The 17,046-nt window shown below is 45.7% G+C and overlaps 1 long non-coding RNA gene across 1 annotated transcript; it reads right to left on the bottom strand.

The window, feature by feature from the left end:
• Window positions 1-404: 404 nt before the first annotated feature.
• LOC116970180 lies at window positions 405-16,344 on the bottom strand. The gene is made up of 4 exons (XR_004411045.1): window positions 16,256-16,344; window positions 6,257-6,306; window positions 784-943; window positions 405-484 (listed from the first exon to the last, which is right to left on the bottom strand). It is a non-coding gene; the product is annotated as an uncharacterized LOC116970180 (long non-coding RNA).
• Window positions 16,345-17,046: the final 702 nt, after the last annotated feature.

Raw genomic sequence — 17,046 nt, forward strand, 5'->3', positions numbered from 1 at the left:
CTCTAGCGATGCTGCCTGACCCGCTGAGTTACTCCAGCACTGAAATATAATGATCTACTTTTGTGTTCAATGTTAATTTCTCCGCCTCGTTGGTGAACTGTGGGTATCCCGAGATGGACCCAGCTCCCTGTGAGCGGCCCCTCCATTGAAACTGCTCCGGCTCTGATCCGGACTATGCAAAACGAGCGGATCGGATCCGTAGCCCGACTGTCAGCAAACACCAGGAAGCTGGACCTTCCCCACCGCACTCCGTGAGGATCCAGGGCAGGGTCTGAGTGACTGTGGGGGAACCTCTCAGTGAGTTTGGGTTCCGTGTCCGTGCGAGGGGCCCTCTGGAGAGATCTGGGTCGTCAGTCTGACCCTCCCCAACAATAACTGAGACCATCTATTGTAAACTCTGAACCTACCGGCTAACCAGCCTGGGTACTGCCCGGAGCAGTGATTCACGAGAACGACAGTCTCCGGAATCTTCCATCCACCGGAACTGAAACAACAATCAGAGAGTCAGCCCCTGAACTGAGGGGGTTTGTTCACCCAGAGAGAGACCGGGAATCGAGGCCATTAATGTCCGCACCCCATCCTTGTTCAACATTCCAGGGAATCCAATGTTGTTTTCTCTCCCCTTCCATCTTCCCCTGTTCTCTCTCCACAATGTGGGATCTCCCCATTCTCTGTACTGACGCCCGTCCTATTGCAGCAACTGATGATCCGGTCTCCCTACATTTCCCCCTCACACACCCCTCATTGTCCTGTTCACATTCTCCATCAGAGTCCTCACGTTACCTGTAGAATCTGTACCATCCCACTGCGAGATTTCTATCGTCCATCCATGTCCCAGCGCTGCACTCAGTGTTGGAACAATCCGTGCTCCTCCAGGGCTGATCCAGGACGGTGTGGGTCACACACGGGTCACCGAGTGCAGAGTCTGTCACCGAGGCTGAGTCTGTGGCTGAAGGACAGAGCGATGTTCGGTGTTAATGTCAAGTTCAGCTCATGTCCTCAGCCTCTTGTTCCTCACCTTCCTCATCTGTATCTCCACCGTCACCAACCCCGAGCACCAATAATCTCCCGTTCACTCCCTGACCAATGACACCATGGCCCGGATAAACACTGGGACCAATCCCGCGTCTCTAAACTCAGCTTCATCTCTCTCCCACCATGTACTGATTGCCCCAACAATGACCTTGTGACCCATCAGCTTCATGCCAGTGATTGATCCACTCAGTCCCCTTCACCCTCTCCTCACTACCATGTATCGCTGCAACTTGGCTATTTTCTGACACCTGCCCATCGATTGCCGTTACCCCCACACTGTGGGACCTTTTGCAGCTGCTGATTAATATTCCACAATCTTGGAGACGTGGGGGGAGATTGGAACACCAGGGAAACCCGTGCAGTCACCGGGAGAACGGGCAAATTCCACATATACAGCAGCCGAGGTCAGGTTGAGTCACTGGGTCCCGGAGAGTGGGAGTGAGCATGGTACCGGATCCTGGCGTGTGGGCGGGAGTGTGGTATACAGCGTCTCAGCGAATGGGAAGACGCGTGGAATCCAGGGTCCCAGTGAGTGAGAGGGAGTACCAGGTTCCCAGTAATGGGAGAGAGCTCTGGGATCGGGGGTCTCTGTGAGTGGGAGGGAGTTATGGGAACGGGAGGTGTTGATGAGTGTGAGGCAGAGAGTTCTGGGAACTGGGGTTTTGATGAGTGGGAAGGAGGAAGCTCTGGGAACAGGGATCCCAGTGAGTGGGAGCGAGCTCTGGGAACGGGATTCCTTGTAAGTGGATGGACGGACAGCTATCAACATCCGTAGAGCAAGATGCTGAACCCTCAGCATTTCCAACTAGTGGGATGGCGGATTATCGGAGTTTTATTGTATTTCCTTATTCATGGATTCTGAATTTTCTCTTCTGCTGTTCTGGAATCTAGGTGTGCTCTTTCATGGTATGTGGTGGAATAAAGGGCATCACCTCAGATGAACATCCACTGACCACACGACAGTAGGTGACCATTCCAGCCATATTGCCCACGATTAACCCCCAGGGGTGCAATAACATCAGTTCCATTCCCCAGCTCCCTATTTCCACTTTATGTGGAATTATGTGCCTCAGAGAATTCTCTGCCTCAGAGGCCGGTTCTCTGGATACCTTCAAGAGAGAGCTAGATCGGGCTCTTAAAGATAGTGGAGTCAAGGGATATGGGGAGAAGGCACTGATTGGGGATGATCAGCCGTGATTACATTGAATGGCGGTGCTGACTCGAAGGGCCGAATGGCCTACTCCTGCACCAGGGCCGGCCTTAGGAGGTGCAGGGTCCAATTAGGAACAATTTTGGTGAGCCCCAGGTTCCCAGCCAAGGTCTGTAGTTTCATAGAACTATAATTAAAGTCTATTATAGACTTTATATCTCTACTAGACTAAGTGGGACCCGTTGGGTCCCATGTTCACATGGGAGGGCTGGTCCCCCGATGCAGTATGGGTACTGTGGGTTGAAGGGACTGGTTAGTATGGACATTGTGGCCAAATGGATTCTTGAGGTGGCAGCTCAGTCACTCAAGCCTGATGTGCTGGCAGCTCACTAACGGCTGGTGGACTAACAGTTGACTCAGGGCCATTCTTAAAAATTCCACTACAAGCAGGGTGCAAAGCCACCAAATTCAAGTGCAGTTTCTTACCACTTCAAGCAGGGTGCAAGGCCACCAAATTCAGCAGTTTCATGCCATTTCAAGCAAGGTGCAAGGCCACCAAATTCAAGTGCAGTTTCATGCCACCAAGCAGGGTGCAAGGCCACCAAATTCAAGTGCAGTTTCATGTCAATTCAAGCAGGGTGCAAGGCCACCAAATGCTAGTGCAGTTTCATGCCATTTCAAGCAGGGTGCAAGCCAACCACATTCAAATGCAGTTTCATACCATTTCAATCAGGGTGAAACCACCATAAAACCACTATAAAACCACACAAAACACCAAACTCACAATTCAGTAGACATTCAGTGTGTTCAGTTGATTCACAGCTCAGACACCCATGACCTCTCTCTCCCCCATCTTGCAGAGACTGAGCCACCCCCACACTTACGGGTTTTACAATCCCTCCCCCTCCAACTGGAAGGGGCGTGGCCTTCATGGCATGATTGACAGTAGAGAGATTCTCAAAACAATTTTTTAACACTAACACCACTTTTATTTTTAATTGATGGGAAGAATCCTCTGCACCTGATGAGTGGCGAGGAACTGAGTAAGATGGTCAAAAATCACAGCTGTAAGTGGTAGCATTTTATCTAAAATCAATATTCGTGCAAACAGGAAGTTGTCAAGTTTCCACAAACAGCAGCCATTTTTTTTGCAGTGGAGCCTTTCAAAGCAGTTACCACCACAACGACAGCCAATAGACACTTTTTGCAAGCATTTTAGAACCAAAATACACTTTTTGCAAGCTTTAGAACCAATAGAGACACTTTCTGCAAGCATTTTAGAACCAAAAGACAATTTCTGCAAGCATTTTAGAACCAATAGAGACACTTTATGGAACCATTTTAGAACCAATAGAGACACTTTTTGCTAGCATTATAGAACCAAAAGAGACACTTTTTGCAAGCATTTTAGAACCAATAGACACTTTTTGCAAGCATTTTAGAACCAATAGACGCTTTTTGCAAGCATTTTAGAACCAATAGGGACACTTTTTGCAAGCATGTTAGAACCAAGAGACACTTTTAAAGCAGTTACCGCCACCAACAGCAGCCATTTATTTTCCAGTGCAGCCATTTAAAAGCAATGACTACCACCACCAGCCATTTGTTTTTGCTGGGCAGCCTTTGAAAGCAGTTACCTCCACCACCAACAGCCTTTTTATTTGCAGTGCATCCTTTCAAAGCAGTTACCACCACAACAACAGCCAATAGACACCTTTTGCAAGCATTTTAGAACCAATAAAGAAACTTTTTGCAACAATTTCAGAACCAATAGAGACGCTTTTTGCAACCATTTTAGAACCAATAGAGGCACTTTTTGCAACCATTTTAGAACCTATAGAGACACTTTTTGCAATCATTTTAGAACCAATAGAGCCACTTTTTGCAAGCATTTTAGAACCAATAGAGACAATTTGTGCAAGCATTTAAAAACCAATAGAGAAACTGTTATAAGCATTATAGAACCAATAGACACTTTTTGTAAGCATTTTAGAACCAAAAAAAGACTTTTTGCAAGCATTTTAGAAACAATAGACACGTTTTGCAAGTATTTTAGAACCACATTAAGGCCAATCACAGTTGAGTAGACATGTGTTCAGTGTTATTCACAGCTCAGAGAGACATGACCCTCCGGATTCCTCCTTCTTGCAAAGACTGTGAGGCACACCACTTCTGGGTTTTATAGTCCCTCCCCCCTCCCACCAGCAGGGGCAGCAGAGAATGGCATTTAAAAAACCCCATTAATATCTCTCTGATTTTTCATCGATGGGAAAAATCCTCTGGTCCGGAAAGGCAGAGGAGGGCTGTGAGCGAGGTGGCCAAAAATGACGGAAATCGCAGCACAGTGGGCCAAAAGCGTTCAAGATCAGACTTTTAGTAATATCTCTATGCTAGAATGGAAAGTACTCAAAATGTGCGCTTAAAATGTGCCTGCGACTTAATGGACCAAACAGATCTAAGCTATATTTTAATATAAAATTGCATACATGTAAGCATATAAGTAACAAACAAAATGTGTATATCACCTCTGAAAAGTACATAGTTACAATACCACTTGTTTTAGTGACTGTGAAATGAAAAAAAAAGTAATTTAATTAAATAGGTCCTGGAAAACCAATAACCATTGGTGAGAAACCAGTCCATGCATTAAATTTTGGGCTTCAGCCCCATCCTACCCCTTGGGCTTCTACCCCATCCTAACTTAGTTGTCTGTGCATGATGTGTGTGTGTTCGTTGTCTGTGCATTATGTTTGTGTGGGAGGGAGAGAGAGAAGGGAGGGAGGGAGGGAGGGAGGGAAGGAGGGAGGGACGGAGGGAGAGAAGGGAGGGAGGGAGAGAAGGGAGGAAAGACAGAAGGGAGGGAAGTAGAGAAAGGAGAAAGGAAGGAAAGAAAGAAGGGATGGAGCGATTGAGAGAAGGGAAAAGAGAGAGGAAGGAGGGAAGGGAGAGAGCGAAGAAGGGAAGGAGAGAAGGGAGGGATAGGACCGACAGCGGGAGTGGATGCTGGGGTCCGGGCTGACGGCTGTGAGCTGAGGCCGATGTTTGTAAACATTGCTCCAACCCCCGGCCCGGCCCTCCATGTATTGTTCACCGCGTGTCCCTGGGGAGAGAGAGGGGGGGACCAGGGACCGTGTGCGTGAAGCACGACGACTGGAGGGGCGGGAGCGCTGTCGTGAACGAACGACCCACCTCCCACTCTCCCCCTTCTCCATTCCCCCCCAAACCCCCCTCCCCGTCTACCTATTTCTTCCCCCACCACTCCGCTACTCTCTCTCCGCCCCTCTCTCCCCCCTCCACCGGGGGTAGATCTACCCGAAGGTAGACAAAAGTGCTGGAGAAATTCAGCGGGTGCAGCAGCATCTATGGAGTGAAGGAAATAGGCAACGTTTCGGGCTGAAACCCTTCTTCAGACTGAGTCAGGGATATATCGGGAGGTGGGATGTGTTGCTAGGCATGATGGCTGGCATAAGCACAGTGGACCAGGGAGCCTGTTTCTATGCTGTCCAACTCTAGAGCTCTATGAGTGGCAGAGGCTCGAATGAGAGGACATAGTTACAAGATAAGAGAACGGTCATTTAAAGCTGCACAGGAACTTCCTCTCATAGAGGGCAGTGAATCCCCAGAATTCTCTACTCCGGAGGATGGTGCAGACTAGTTCATTCACGGTTTAGTTTAGAGATACAGCGTGGAAAACGGCGTAGCCCTTCAGCCAACCCAGTCCGTGCTGATGAGCGATCACCCGTACACATGTTCTATTCTACACACAGAGGGACAATTTTTACAGAAGCCAATTATCCTGCAAACCTGCATGTCTTTGGAATGTGGGAGGAAAGTGGAGCACCCGGAGAAAACCCACGTGGTCACAGGGAGAGCGTACAAACTCCATACAGACAGCACCTGTGGTCAGAATCGAACCCCGCTCTCTGGTGCTGTAAGGCAGCAATTCTACCGCTGCGCCACTGAGAATGGTTTAGATGATGTTTTTCACACAGACGATACATAACCAGCATCCACTAATGATATACAGCACCACAGTTTACCCCCGTCACACTCTTGTTGTTAAATACTCACTCAGACAACCCAGAATCAGCAGCAGAATCTTCATTTCACCAGGTGACATTCTGGAAATGAAAGCAGGGAATTAAAACTGGAGATAAAGGAGATATTCGATGTCCAGGAAACTGTATTCTGGGACAAACATCAATAGTACGCAAAATAGCTCACTCCCTCACATAGACACGAGATCGGCCTCTTCCCCTGAAAGGGTCACCACACGTGATGAGATCCCTCTCTCTCCATCACTGGGACCCACACACAGAGGTGAGATCCCTCTCTCTCCATCACTGGGACCACACACAGAGGTGAGATCCCTCTCTCTCCATCACTGGGACCACACACAGGTGAGATCCCTCTCTCTCCATCACTGGGACCACACACAGAGGTGAGATCCCTCTCTCTCCATCACTGGGACCACACACAGAGGTGAGATTGGTAAGGTGGATGAACTCAGGACGTGGATAGGTAGGTGAGACTGGGATGTTGCAGCCATTACAGAAACCTGGCTGAGGGACATAGAAACATATAAACATAGAAAATAGGTGCAGGAGTAGGCCATTCGGCCCTTCGAGCTTGCAACGCCATTCAATATGATCATGGCTGATCATCCAACTCAGTATCCCATCCCTGCCTTCTCTCCATACCCCCTGATCCCTTTAGCCACAAGAGCCACATCTAACTCCCTCTTAAATATAGCCAATGAACTGGCCTCAACTACCTTCTGTGGCAGAGAATTCCACAGATTCACCACTCTCTGTGTAAAAAAATATTTTCTTATTTCGGTCCTAAAAGACTTCCCTCTTATCCTTAAACTGTGACCCCTAGTTCTGGACTTCCCCAACATCGGGAATAATCTTCCTGCATCAAGCCTGTCCAACCACTTAAGAATGTTGTAAGTTTCTATAAGATCCCCCCTCAATCTTCTAAATTCCAGCGTGTACAAGCCGAGTCTATCCAGTCTTTCTTCATGGGGAGAACGTACACACTCCACACAGAGCCCACCCGTAGTCAGGATCGAACCCGGGTCTCTGGCATTGTAAGGCAGCAACTCTACCGCTACGCCACCGTGACGTGACTGACAGCTCAATGTTCCAGGGTACAGATGCCAGAGAGTAATGGTGGATGGTTGTTTGTCAGGTTGGAGGCCAGTGACGAGTGGGGTGCCACAGGGATCTGTGTTGGGTCCACTGTTGTTTGTCATGTACATCAATGATCTGGACGATGGTGTGGTAAATTGGATTAGTAAGTATGCAGATGATACTAAGATAGGTGGGGTTGCGGGTAATGAAGAAGAGTTTCAAAGTCTACAGAGAGATTTATGCCAGTTGGAAGAGTGGGCTGAAAGATGGCAGATGGAGTTTAATGCTGATAAGTGTGAGGTGCTACATCTTGGCAGGACAAATCAAAATAGGACGTACATGGTAAATGGTAGGGAATTGAAGAATGTAGGTGAACAGAGGGATCTGGGAATAACTGTGCACAGTTCCATGAAAGTGGAATCTCATGTAGATAGGGTGGTAAAGAAAGCTTTTGGTGTGCTGGCCTTTATAAATCAGAGCATTGAGTATAGAAGTTGGGATGTAATGTTAAAATTATACAAGGCATTGGTGAGGCCAATTCTGGAGTATGGTGTACAATTTTGGTCGCCTAATTATAGGAAGGATGTCAACAAAATAGAGAGAGTACAGAGGAGATTTACTAGAATGTTGCCTGGGTTTCAGCAACTAAGTTACAGAGAAAGGTTGAACAAGTTAGGGCTTTATTCTTTGGAGCGCAGAAGGTTAAGGGGGGACTTGATAGAGGTTTTTAAAATGATGAGAGGGATAGACAGAGTTGACGTGGAAAAGCTTTTCCCACTGAGAGTAGGGAAGATTCAAACAAGGGGACATGACTTGAGAATTAAGGGACTGAAGTTTAGGGGTAACATGAGGGGGAACTTCTTTACGCAGAGAGTGGTAGCTCTGTGGAATGAGCTTCCAGTGAAGGTGGTGGAGGCAGGTTCGTTTTTATCATTTAAAAATAAATTGGATAGTTATATGGATGGGAAAGGAATGGAGGGTTATGGTCTGAGCGCAGGTATATGGGACTAGGGGAGACTATGTGTTCGGCACGGACTAGAGGGGTCGAGATGGCCTGTTTCCGTGCTGTAATTGTTATATGTTATATTATATGGTTATATGAAAGTCCTGCCATCCCAGGAATCAGTCTGGTGAACCTTCTCTGTACTCCCTCTATGGCAAGAATGTCCTTCCTCAGATTAGGACACCAAAACTGTATGCAATACTCCAGGTGTGGTCTCACCAAGACCCTGTACAACTGCAGTAGAACCTCCCTGCTCCTATACTCAAATCCTTTTGCTATGAATGCTAACATACCATTTGCTTTCTTCACTGCCTGCTGCACCTGCATGCCTACTTTCCTAATCGGCCACCATTCAGATAATATTAGAAAACTTATGCGTTCATGGGGAGAACGTACACACTCCACACAGAGCCCACCCGTAGTCAGGATCGAACCCGGGTCTCTGGCATTGTAAGGCAGCAACTCTACCGCTACGCCACCGTGACGTGACTGACAGCTCAATGTTCCAGGGTACAGATGCTGTAGGAGAGATATAGGTGGGGGTAAAAGAGGAGGGGGAGTTGTTTTATGGCTGGGACATGTTGTCAAGGGCGTGGACAGGTCGGGTTATGCAGAGCTGCCAAGTAGCACGGATTTTCCGTATTTTGTATGAAAATGAGATAAGAATACTGATGTAGGATTTTGTGTTGTTAAATACGGATTTTAAATACGGAGTTCAGTTCAGTCTGAAGAAGGGTCTCGACCAGAAACGTCACTCATTCCTTCTCTCCAGAGTCGCTGCCAGATTTAAACAGAGCGCTGTCAGTTTAACGCACGGGAATTTAAACGAAGAGCAGTCGGCTGCAGTGCTGTGGGTTCCAAATATAGCGCTCCGGTCTGGAGCACTGTGGGCTTTAAACATAGCGCTATGTGCTTTACACATAACACTATGGCCATAGATCTATGGGTCACAGACTGTTCAGGACAATTCTCGTATAACAATGAGTCTTTGGAATTCTCTTTCTCAGTGGAAGTTGAGCCTTTGATTATTTTTCAGGCAGTGGCGAATTCTGGATAAGTCTAGTGGTGAAAGATTACCGGTGGGATTGCAGTTACATTGGGATTGGCCTTGATTTTACAGAATGGTGGGTGGGCTCAAGGGGGAGAGAGGGAGGAGTGGAGACAGGGAGAGGATGGAGAGGGGAGGGAGAGAGGGAGAAGGAGGGAAGGAGAGAGGGAGAAGGAAAGAGGGAGAGAGAGGGTGGGAAGGAAAGAGGGAGGGAGGGAATAAGAAAGGGAGAAAAAAAGGAAGGAGCGAGGGAGGGTGGGAGGGAAAGCGGGAGGGAGGGAGAGAAAAAGGGAGGGGGAGGGAGAGAGGGAGAGAGAGAGAGAGAGAGGGAGGCAGGGTGGGAAAGAAGGAGGGAGAGAGGGTGGGTGGGAAAGAGGGAGGGAGAGAGGGAGAGAGGGAGGGAGGTAGGGAGCGAGGGAGGGAGCGAGGGATGGAGGGAGGGGAAGGGGAGGGAGGGAGAGAGAGGAAGGAGGCAGAGGGAGAGAGGGAGTGAGGGAGGGAGAGGCAGGATTCCAAAATGGCTTCTACATCATCATCTGGTGCTAAAAGCTGGAAGCAGCCGTTCAAACAACAATATACAAAGAGATGGCAATGAATGCACTGTCAAGTAAGGTGCATGGAAGACATGTCAATTGGTAGCAAAGTTATGCATTCTTGTGCTCTTACATGGGTATGACCGCACATAAAAATAACATTTTTTTCAACAAAATGGCACCGCGTAAAAATACTGATTTCCTCCGCAAAAAATACTGATTTTCCGGTACTAGAATACTGACTTGCTCTGACAAAACCTGGCAGCTCTGGGAGAGAGGGAGGGGTGGTGCGAGGGAGGGGATGGTGAGGGGAGGGAGAGAGGGAGAAGGATGAAGGGAGAAAGGGAGAAGGAGAGAGGGGGAGAGAGGGAGGGCGAGAGGGAGGGAGGGAATAAGAGAGGAAGGGGGCAAAAAAGGAAAGAGAGAGGGAAAGGGGAGGGAGGGAGAGAGAGAGAGGGAGGTAGAGGGAGGATTCCAAAATGGCTTCTACATCATCATCTGGTGCTAAAAGCAGGGAGCAGCCGTTCAAACAGCAGTATACAAAGATATGGCAATGAATGCACTGTCAAGTAAGGTGCATGGAAGACACGTCAATTGTTAGCAAAGTTATGCATTCTTGTGCTCTTACATGGGGTGGAAGATTGCAACCTTCACGTGGTCCACCCTTTTTCGATGAATGCAATCAACCCGCGCACAATCAAATAAGATCAAATAGAACAAGTTTCCCCACAACTTTAGGCTGTGAACGTACATGGGTATGACCGCACATTTAAAAAAACATTTTTTTCAGCTATATGGCACCATGTAAAAATACTGATTTCCTCAGCAAAATACAGATTTTCAGGTACTAGAATACTGAAATGCTCCGACAAAACTTGGCAGCTCTTTTTTAAAATATTTTTATTTATTAGAAGTACAATCAGTTACAGTAGTACAAGCCACATATATCTTATTACATTTGTTGTACCCCTTCATTTTTTGAGCTTTAAGAAAGATAGAAATAAAGGAAGTAAAGAAAGTGAGAAAGAGTTTTGATAGTGCGAGAGTGTGTTGAAAAAAAAAGCCCATTAGGGAAAGAGTTAGAGAAGAAAGTTAAGAAGTTGACCCTAGAGAAGAAAGAAAGAGGAACAATTGCTCTATCATAAAAAAACACACAAAAAGGGATATACCAACTTCATATTTTTCACCCCCCAATACCAGATCCTGGCACCGTTTATCTTTTAAATTACTGTTGCACCTTATACTTGTAGTAAATCAATAAATGCAGACCACGTCTTTTGGCAGTGGTCTGCTTTGCCTGCAAGGAGGAGTCTCATATCTTCCAGGTTTAGTGTTTCTTGGCAGCTCATGATATGTGAAATGTGTTCAGGAGAGATTCGTAGGCAATATGTAGAGGGCTCTGCATGGGAGAGGGAAAATCTGGATCCACTCTTGGGAAATTGAGATGGGCAAGTGACTGAATTGTCTGTGGATGAGACTTTTGGGATCAACAACCCTTGGTCTATTAGCTTTAACATCGTTTAATGTTTTTTTTATTACTACATGTACCAGGAACAGTGAAATATTTATTTTGCATACAGATCTGGCTCATGAGTTAGAATTCTGAATTGAGGGAATTTTGATGGGATGACACAGGAATTTGCTCAAATTTATTGGAGCCGGTTGTTTGTGGGAAAAGGAGTGTCCGGAGAGTGGGATGCTTTTAAAAGTGTGATGGCAATAGTTCAGGGCACGCATGTTCCAGTGGCACAGTGGCACAGCAGTAGAGTTGCTGCCTTACAGTGCCAGAGTCCTGGGTTCAATCCCGACTACGGCTGCTGTCTGTACAGAATTTATACCTTCTTCTCGTGACCTGCGTGGGTTTTCATTCAGATTTTCGGTTTCCTCCCACACTCCAAAGACGTACAGGTTTGTAGATTAAATGGCTTGGTATAAAAATGTAAACTTGTCCATAGTGTGTGTAGGATAGCATTAGTGTGCGGGGATCGCTGGTTGGTGCGGACTCGGTGTACGGAAGGACATGTTTCCGCACTGTATCTCTAAACTAAACTAATTGAAGGGCAAGGCCAGTGGGAGTAAGGAACCTTGGATGACAAGAAAAACTGAGGCTGGACAGGAAAAATAAGGTGGCATGGGACAGGTATAGGCATCTCGGATCAAGTGTAATCCTGGAGGAGTTTGGGGAACTAAGGAGCATATTTAAGAAGTAAATCAGAAGGTGATAGCTCAGGTAGATAATATTAAGGGAAATCGCAAGAGATTTTACTTTAAGGGAAAGAGGGTGACTAGAGGGAGAATAGGGTCCCTTAGAAACCAAAGGTGTCATTTCTGTGGAGCCGCAGGAGATGGGCAAGGTCCATAATGAGTGTTTCTCCTCTGTGTTTACTGTGGAGAAAGGTGTGAAGACTGGGGAACTTGGGACAGTTAACTGAAATATCTTGAGGACAGTCAGTATTACAGTCGAGGAGGTGCTGATCGTGTTAAGGCAGATGAAGGTGGGTAAATCTCCCAGGCCTGATCAGATATATCCAAGAACACCATGAGAAGCTAGAGAAGGAATTGCAGGTGCCCTGGGCTGATATATACAATTCAGCATTCGATACAGGTGATACTGGTATACTGGAGGGAGGCTAATGTTTTTCTTCTATTTAAGAAGGGTTGCAAGGAAAAGCCTGAGAACTGTAGACCAGTGAGCCTAACACCTGTGGTAGGCAAGTTACTGGAGTCTTCTGAGGGATAACATACTGTATGTAAGCATTTGGCGAGGTAGGGGCTGATTAGGGATATTCAGCACAAATCTGAGTTTTTTTAACATGTAACTAAGACGTAAATGAGGGCAAAGCCATAGACATTGTCTATATCACAGTCATAGAGTCATGGCGCGTGGAAACATGTGGCTCATCTTGTAGCAATGTCACAAAATTTTGAGATTTTAAAAATCAAGTCTGTAATTTATCCCATCAGATAAAGCATAAAAATAAGTTTAATTTGACACCTAATTCACTTTCATATCTCAAGTATTTAAAAAGTTATGGCCATTTTCATACTCGGAAATGAGCATCTTGTTCCCTATTGATTTTCTATGGACATAACAAAAAAGTTGTGATCGTGAACAGTCAAAAGCCCATAACTTTCTTAAAAATTAAGAGAACTGAATGAAATTTTCAGTTATCATAGATTGAAGCATTCTGAAACAAATATAAAATAATCTTACTTGGATGACCTGAAATTAAAGCATATAATTAGTTAGTTACCTAATTGTAGCTAATTTCAGACTTCAATTACTAGATCTAAACATCTATCCATTTCTTAATAAATGATTAACATTTTTAAATAGCCTAAATGTCCAAATAATATTCACAAATAATTCACAATAAAACATGATTTTTAAATCTCATTTACATTAATTTATAGGCCAAATGGAAGGAATTCAGTGTTCAATTGCTGTAAATAAATGCCCATTTAAATCAGCTTTCCAGTGGGTCCCTGTGGAACGCGCTGGTTTAGAACGTTCACATTGCGGTAGATTTGTGCCCCCAAATGCCGAGAAAAATACTGCGGGATATAATGGGCCCAAAATGAGCTACTCGCAATATTAAACTTTGTATAAAGGGACCTTTAGAAGCCCTTTTTAATGTAAAAATATACAACCTACCTTCTGTGGTTTGCTTTATGAGACCCTGCGTTTGCTGGCGGTCGCGGGTTTAGCGATTGATTTTTAAACTACTATAACTATTATTCAAGGCCTTTAAACCTAATAATAGCTTTTGCGATGGGGTCTTCCAGCTATTTTTCGTTAATAATTAACTAGGCTGAACATCTTCGAATTGAACAGCCTAGAGAAAATCGCGTTTTAAACCCGCCCCCTCTAAACGGCGCCAAAATCGCGCACACCCGCAGCGGCAGATTTTCAAAGACGCTTCAGGTAGGCTTTGCAACATACCTACATCTTGCCCACACTGACTAACATGCCGCATCTACAGTAGTCCCACCTGCCCGCGCTTGGCTCTAAACCTATCTCATCCATATACCTGTCCAATTTCTCATTTGAGGCATCCCCTCATCTTCCTGTGCTCCAAGGAACAAAGTCCGAGCCTGCTCAACCTATCCCTATAGCAGTGGCCCTTGAGTCCTGGCAACATCCTCGTAAACCTTCTCTGCACCCTTTCCAGCTTGACAACATCATTCCAATATCAATGTGACCAAAACTGAACACAATATTCTAAATGTGGCCTCACCAATGATTTACACAACAGTAACATGACCACCAAACTTCTGTACTCAATACTCTGACTGGTGAAGGCAAATGTGCCAAAAGCCTTTTTGACCACCTTATCTTCCTGCGACTCGATGTTTCAGGAATCATGAACCTGCACTGCTAGATCCCTCTGCTCAACAACACTCCCCAGAGGCTTCGGTCTGAAGTAGGGTTTCGACCCGAAACGTGACTCATTCCTTCTCTCCAGGGATGCTGCCTGTCCCGCTGAGTTACTCCAGCATTTTGTGTCTGCCTTCACATATCTACACCGCCTGTGTTTGGCCCATATCCCTCTAAACCTATCTTATCCACGTACAGTACCTGTTTAAATATTTCTCAAACGTTGCGCTAGTTCCTGTCTCAACGACCTCATATAACATATAACAATTACAGCACGGAAACAGGCCATCTCGACCCCTCTAGTCCGTGCCGAACACATAATCTCCCCTAGTCCCATATACCTGCGCTCAGACCATAACCCTCCATTCCTTTCCCATCCATATAACTATCCAATTTATTTTTAAATGATAAAAACGAACCTGCCTCCACCACCTTCACTGGAAGCTCATTCCACACAGCTACCACTCTCTGAGTAAAGAAGTTCCCCCTCATGTTACCCCTAAACTTCAGTCCCTTAATTCTCAAGTCATGTCCCCTTGTTTGAATCTTCCCTACTCTCAGTGGGAAAAGCTTTTCCACGTCAACTCTGTCTATCCCTCTCATCATTTTAAAAACCTCTATCAAGTCCCCCCTTAACCTTCTGCGCTCCAAAGAATAAAGCCCTAACTTGTTCAACCTTTCTCTGTAACTTAGTTGCTGAAACCCAGGCAACATTCTAGTAAATCTGGCAGTTTGTTCGATAAATCAACTACCCCTTGTGTGAAACCGTTATTCCTCAGGTTCCGATTAAATTGTTCCCCCCTCACTTTAAAACTATATCCTCTGGTTCTCGATTCCCCTACTCTGGGCAAGAGACTCTGTGCGTTTACCTGATCGATTCCTCTCATGATTTTGTTCACCTCTATAAGATGACCCTTCATCCCCCTCACACTATAAGGAATAAAGTTCCAGCCTGCTCAAGCTCTCTCTGTAGCTCAGACCGTCTAGTCCTGGCAACATCCTCGTAAATCGTCTCTGCACTCTTTCCAGGTTAACAACATCTTTCCTTTCAGTTCATGATGTGGATAGATTTACATCTCCGAATATAGATTTGAAAAATTCTCTTTTAAGGGGTCTTCTCTTCTATTTCCTACTTTCCACTTTTTCCCCTTTCTATTGTTTTCTTTTTCTTGTCTTGCTTACTTCCTTCTCATAACATAAAACTAGAGGTTGTACATAGAATGGATTACAGTATGACATAGTTGGCACCTAAAATTAGGTGCCACTGTATTGTTTTGTACTGTATTAACTTCTAATAAAATAAACAAAAACAAAAAAAAACAAAAACAAAAAACAACATCTTTCCTTTAATTTGTGACTAAAACCAGGTAAATGGATCGGAAATGTTTAAAGGATATGGGCCAAACACAGATAGGTGGGCGAGTGTAGATGGTCAACTAGGTCGGCGTGGGTAGCTTGGGTCAAGGGCTTGTTTCCATGCTGAGTTACTGTATGAGGATATCTCCCTCTCTCCCTTATGGTGACCCCACAGACAGAGTTGTGATCTCCTTCTCCCCCTCACTAGGAACTAACAGATAGAAATTAGATCTTTCTTACTCTCCTTCAGTGGCACCACAGAGGTGAGAACACACTCTCTCTCTCTCTCTCCCTCACTGGTCCCTAGAGAAGTGAGATCTCTTTCCTCCTTACCACCTCTTGCCCCAATTGCCCTCACTGGAAACCTTGTAGTCCAGTCATTTCCTTTCATTTCCTTACGAGAAAATATTTAATTGCTTTCCTTTCTTCCACTTTTCTCTTCAGTCTTCCCAATGCACAAAGTCTATTGTACCTGCAGCACAGCACGCTCACACATAGGCAAACACACGTAAACACACACGCTCACACATAGGCAAACACACGTAAACACACACGCACACACATAACCACGTCAATGAACAAGGGAAAAGTCTGAGTAATTGGAGCTGTCTTCTTACCCAAGTCTCCAGTGTCCTACTGTAGATGGAGGGAGATGGGGCCACCTGCAACCTCCTCAGTCTCGGAACAATCTGTTGTGAGAGACGTCAGGCTCAGTGAAAGTTTGTCGACTGCCTTGCTCATGGGCTTCTGGACTGAGTGATACCTGAGCTTTGTGGAGGCACAACAGGCAAATGATAGGGAAAAACATGCAAAATAAACACATCAACATCTCTTGTGGAATGAAGAGGCCATTGTTCCCCTCCTGTGACATGCACGGCATGAGTGTTGGGTTCACATTCAGCTGCTGGCTGCAATTGTAATGAACATAGTTGTTAACAATATATTGAGAATATAAACACAAAAAGCTGGAGTAACTCAGCGGGTCAGACAACATCTCTGGAGAAAATAGGTGGTGTTTCGGGTAGAGATGAGGGTCCCCCTGACACTCAGCCTGAAGAAGGGTCTCGACCCGAAACGTCATCTATTCGTTTTCTCCAGAGATGATGCCTGACCTGCTGAGTCACTCCAGCTTTATGTGTCTAACTTTAGTTTAAATCAGCATCTACAGTTCCTTTCTACACATATAGAGAATGTAAAACCTGCATAAATCCCAGCCAATATACACTGAAACAGCTATGGACACAAGTGTCCAGAGAAGGAGCAGCTATAGGATAAACCACGACTGGATTATTAACCGTCTAGTTTCTGCACTGGGCCTCACATTGAACCATCATTGGCCCACTTTGGAACTTTAGTGACACAGCTGGTAGAAACACTATCTCACCCAAATTCAACACCGAGTTTGGGA

The sequence above is a fragment of the Amblyraja radiata genome, unplaced genomic scaffold, assembly GCF_010909765.2.
Source record: "Amblyraja radiata isolate CabotCenter1 unplaced genomic scaffold, sAmbRad1.1.pri scaffold_608_ctg1, whole genome shotgun sequence".
Taxonomy (NCBI): domain Eukaryota; kingdom Metazoa; phylum Chordata; class Chondrichthyes; order Rajiformes; family Rajidae; genus Amblyraja; species Amblyraja radiata.